Source organism: Nerophis ophidion, linkage group LG16 (assembly GCF_033978795.1).
Source record: "Nerophis ophidion isolate RoL-2023_Sa linkage group LG16, RoL_Noph_v1.0, whole genome shotgun sequence".
In the NCBI taxonomy this organism is placed as follows: Eukaryota; Metazoa; Chordata; class Actinopteri; order Syngnathiformes; family Syngnathidae; genus Nerophis; species Nerophis ophidion.
This window is the reverse complement of record NC_084626.1, coordinates 38,451,512-38,457,629: the sequence shown is the minus strand read 5'-3', so window position 1 is coordinate 38,457,629 and position 6,118 is coordinate 38,451,512.

Below are 6,118 nucleotides of genomic sequence, written 5' to 3'. Positions count from 1 at the left end.
GTATGATCGTTACCTTTGGTGAAAGCCTAACTTTTTGCTCGCATTTGCTTTTTTCTATTTAGTCTCGCCATGTTGGTGCTTTACGGAGTACTTGTAGCAAACATATGTCTTAAAAATTACAAATAATATCAAGTTAATACTTAAATGGGAAACACCAAACATTAAAATTATATCTGTAGTAGAAATCACCTAAAAATGAAGCAGTAAAACAAAAGTAAATGCATTGTAAAACTTTAGCATTATTAGTCTTGGATATTTTTTCATCCAAATAACAGCGTATGTTAGCCCTTTTTAAGAAATACAATTGGAAATTGACAGTGCTCTTGTCCAAATAGTGTTGAAAGCATTGACTAAGAATATGTATGCATGTGAAATTCAACCATTATTAATCAGTAAGGTATGTGCACATACGAAGAGTGTTTAAGAGTAACATAATTTTTACCTTAACCTATCCTTCAATCGATCTGCTTCCGCTTATCTGAGGTTGGGTCGCGGGGGCAGCAGCCTAAGCAGGGAAGCCCAGACTTTCCTCTCTCCAGCCACTTCGTCCAGCTCTTCCTGGGGGATCCTGAGGCGTTCCCAAGCCAGCCGGGAGACATAGTCTTCCCAATGTGTGCTGGGTCTTCCCCGTGGCCTCCTACCGATCGGACGTGCCCTAAACACCTCCCTAGGGAGGTGTTCGGGTGGCATCCTGACCATATGCCCGAACCAGCTCATCTGGCTCCTCTCGATGTGGAGGAGCCACAACAATTATGGCAGAGCTTCTCACCCTATCTCTAAGGGAGAGCCCCGCCACCTTTCGGAGGAAACTCATTTCGGCCACTTGTACCCGTGATCTTATCCTTTCTGTCATAACCCAAAGCTCATGACCATAGGTGAGGATGGGAACGTAGATCGACCGGTAAATTGAGAGCTTTGCCTTCCGGCTCAGCTCCTTTTTCACCACAACGGATCGATACAGCGTCCGCATTACTGAAGACGCCGCACCGATCCGCCTGTCGATCTCATGATTCACTCTCCCCTCACTCGTGAACAAGACTCCGAGGTACTTGAAATCCTTCACTTTGGGCAGGGTCTTCTCCCCAACCCGGAGATGGCTGTCCACCCTTTCCCGGGCGAGAACCATGGACTCGGACTTGGAGATGCTGATTCTCATCCCAGTCGCTTCACACTCTGCTGCCAACCGATCCAGTGAGAGCTGAAGATCCTGGCCAGATGAAGCCATCAGAACCACATCATCTGCAAAAAGCAGCGACCTAATCCTGCAGCCACCAAACTGGATCCCCTCAACGCCTTGACTGCGCCTAGAAATTCTGTCCATAAAAGTTATGAACAGAATCGGTGACAAAGGGCAGCCTTGGCGGAGTCCAACCCTCACTGGAAACGTGTCCGACTTACTGCCGGCAATGCGGACCAAGCTCTGACACTGATCATACAGGGAGCGGACCGCCACAATCATACAGTCTGATACCCCATACTCTCTGAGCACTCCCTACAGGACTTCCTGAGAGACACGGTCGAATGTCTTCTCCAAGTCCACAAAGCACATGTAGACTGGTTGGGCAAACTCCCATGCACCCTCAAGAGCCCTGCCGAGAGTATAGAGCTGGTCCACAGTTCCATGACCAGGACGAAAACCACACTGTTCCTCCTGAATCCGAGGTTCGACTATCCGGTGTAGCCTCCTCTTCAGTACACCTTAACATAGCCTTGATGAATAAATATACAAGTGCATTAGGGTTGTGGGAAAAAGTCTGCTCTCAAACATGTAACATATTCCTTTCAAAAAATAATTTCAACACTTTGAATAGGTTTTGAAAAAAAAAAACTTGTTTAAATACTGAAAAACTGAGTATTGAATGAAAAAGAAACAGAAGGACACGCGGTATGAAAATGGATGGATGGATGGAAACAGAAAAAATTATTAAAAAAGTAATTGGATGAACAGGTTTGGCTCCGATTTAACATGACTTTAATGAATAGATGTACAAATGCAGTAGGGGGACGCTGCTTTTCCATGACGTGTACTAATGCACACGTGTGCATAGTGTACAATTGTAATACAAATCATTAAATTCAGAAATTGAGATACACATACAAATTTATTTTGCATTATCATGTCTGTTAGTTTTGAAAAACGGCCATTCTAAAATACTAACAAACAAGAAACTATCTGCTTGTGAAGAACACAAACACATAAACAAGGTTAGATTTAGGGAAAAGCAATGGTAAGAGCATGGGGATAGTTGGTAGTCTAAAAGCACCAAAAAAATCCTAACTACACGAAACACTTTATAATCAGTTGACTTGCAGCTCTTCATTCAATTACATTTTTTTGTATTGTAGTACAATATCCAGCCATCCATTTTCTACCGCTTGTCCCTCTCGGAGTTGCGTGGGGTCTTGGAGATTAAACATGTGAACATTAGAAAAAGAAGACAACAATCAATATTCCTACAAAACAGGCAATTAAAATATTGTGTTAAATATTAAAATAATAATGTGTATTAAACATTAACAGTACTCACACAAGGCATGGATCAAAACTCTTGTAATCTGAACAATAAACTAAATGTATTTTCCTGAAAATCTTACAATGATAAAAAGTAGACATTTAAAGTTTAAAAATGAGTATGGGAAGATTTGAAAAACTTTGGCATTATTAGCTTTAAACATTTACCATTCATATGACTGCATAACTTCTTGATGTGGCTTAATCCTCAACTCAACCATACAATGCCTTTAGTATTATTTGTAGTATTGTCCAAGCTATTGTTGCATAGTATATTTTACTGTAGGTAAAAATATTTACTCTGTTGGTGGTATTTAAAATCAAGATATATTTAAAAAACTAAATACTTATTTCTAACTTCCTTAGTTTGACTGTGATATAAAGTAAGATTAAATGGAGCATTATAAAACAGGGTTTCAACATTTTCTTGAAAATAATAGGCAGTGTTAGGGTTAGGTAGAAACTGATGGGACGTTGCGATATCATTGTAAAATCAGTTGTCTCAGCATCATCCAACAATGGGGAGCGTGATTACATTCAATCATGAAGGCTGTGACTATTCCGATTCTTAAAACAGAGCAAATTTAATTGAATTAACGGGATTAAACATTTACTAAACACAAAAAATATATATAGTGTCATTTACAATACTCTCAAATTTACCGCTGTTACTGCAGTTCGAACTCCTGGTCTTGTGATGATTGAAGGTTGGTCCTGTCTCAGTTAGAATGCTCAGACACCGTTGATAAAATCCTAAAACATGCTTGTTTTCCACACCTAGGTTTGACAAACGCCTTCATTGTTATCTCAATAAACAGCTGTCTAGATCGGTTTTAAACTGCAATAGACAGGAAGGTGGGACCCCCACGTTCACACACTAGGGACAATTTAGTGTTGTCAATACGCCTATTCCCAGGTGCATGTCTTTGGAGTTGGGAGGAAGCCAAAGTACACCCAGTCACAGGGAGAACATGCAAACTCCACGCGGAAAGACCCCGAGTTTGGGGATGGAACCCAGGACCTTCTTGCTGTGAGGCACGAGCGCTACCCACTGCTGCACTGTGCTGCCACTGAATTACTGAACCCATGCGGGTACTTCTTTTCAACTGATATTAAGTTTACTCCAAAACCAAATGATTTTATTGACCACAAAACATAAGCGTTTGTAATATCTCCAAAATCAAGCATGAATAAGTTAATATTAAGCAATGAATTTGAGGGATTTTGATACGACCTTGGAAACAAAATAGTGTTCACTACAGAAACGTGCACGTGCAGTCGCTACCGAAACACTCGGCGTTTACAAAGAATAAACAGTGTATTGACTTATCAATTAAAATATTTTACAGATCGGTTAAGTGGATGTTCAATTTCATAAATAATCAACTCTGAAATCAATTTTATTTTGCATTGCAGAAACAAAGATTGCAAATATTGAAGTAACAAATATTGTTGAAAAAATCCTTTTTATGGATATTTTTGTGAAAAACCACTATTTTGAAATAATCTCTACACATGGGAGGTAACCATAGTAACAGGTTTGCATAATATTTTTTATTCGTAATTTATTGCTATGTTTCAATGGTGACAAAATTGGGGAGGGGAAAAACATGTACCCAATATTCTGAAAATACAAGACATTTCTAGAAATTTGTACTTCACTTATTGTACAATAAATATTGTGACAAAGTATTGAGAATACAACTTAGAAAATGTACAAATATTTCCAATACATCTTTAGAATCGCCTCCAATAAGCTCCATTGTAAGCTGACTTTTACACCCGTTTATTTAATAGTATGAATCCATTTTAAAAAATCCAAAATGTGTATTTGTCATACAGATCCATCCATCCATTTTCTGCCGCTTGTCCCTGTCACAACTTGGCTTGGACATGGATTGTTTCTTCGATGCAGATGAGGATCAACACGAGCGAGGCGTGGACGTGAGTACATAGTTGTTTATTATATAATATATACAAAACAGGGAAAACAAAAACACTTGCTCAATGGCATGAAAGACAATTTAACTATAAACTTAAACAGCACGATGGCAAGACTAAAGACATGAAACAAAAGAGTGCACTGTGGCATAAATATAAAACTTACGTGGATCAAAATGAACAGCGTAGCAAGGCATGAAGCAGATAAACGAGGGCGTGAAGAAGGTGGAGCATGGGTAGCGTATGTACGAGTGTGAAGATCTCAGAATGATGAACAGAAAGAAAATTACTTAAATACTGGCTGTGATAATCAGGAACAGGTGCAGGACTGAGGGCAGGTGCGTAACAAGGTTGGAACTAATGTGTTGGCATGGAAACAAACAAAACCAGGAAGTGCAAAACGTGACTGAATGTCCAAAATCAAAACATATAATGACAAAACATGATCCATAGGTGTGACAGTCCCGTTTGGGGTCACGAGCGGTGCTGGAGCCTATCTTAGCTGCATTCGGGCGGAAGGCGGTGTACACATTGGACAAGTCGCCACATCATCACAGGGCCAACACAGATAGACAGACAACATTCACACTCACATTCACACACTAGGGCCAATTTAGTGTTGCCAATCAACCTATCCCCAGGTGCATGTCTTTGGCGGTCGGAAGCCGGAATGATAGGCAAAACTTTAAAAGAAAATTCCGTTTTCCTTTAAATCAAAGAGGGGTAGCATCAAACACTACTCACAGTAACCATTTGATACTTAGTAAAATTCAATCAATATACATATTATTTATATACAACTGTATCTTAGGACCAACAATAGTAATTACATACTAGGGGTCTCTATGGTCTTTACTCATTATAATTTCATTCTTGTATTTTTGTCCATTGCATCCGCATCAGATGACTTAACTCTAATATTTCTCTCTAATATATTTTATGCAAGTCACATAATATCAAGAACAAAACACATTAAACATTCACATGTGCATCAATGCCATGAAAAAAAAATACATCATCATTGGTATCAGAGTTTTGGAAAGCTGTATCAGTGGTGTCTTTAGCTTTGATTGTGATGTCTATTATTTCTTTCTTTTTTGACCCAATAATATTGTATATTTCATTACCTGTCATCTTGTTTTTTCTTTCTTATTTTTTTGCTTATTTAGAGTTGAATTAAATCCTGTGAGATCCAGGTGACCCCAAAAGGGAATAAGCAGTAGAAAATGGATGGATGGAGATCCAGGTGTTATTATTTATTTATATATATGTATATATATATATATATATATATATACATATATATATATATATATATATATATATATGTATATGTGTGTGTGTATATATATATGTATATATATATATATATATATATATATATATATATATATATATATATATATATATATATATATATATATATATATATATATATATATATATATATATATATATATATATATATATGTGTGTATATATATATGTGTGTGTATATATATATATGTGTGTGTATATATATATATGTGTGTGTATATATATATATGTGTGTGTATATATATATATGTGTATATATATATATATATGTGTATATATATATATATATGTGTGTATATATATTAGGGCTGGGCAACTATTAAACATTTTAATCGAAGTTAATCGCAC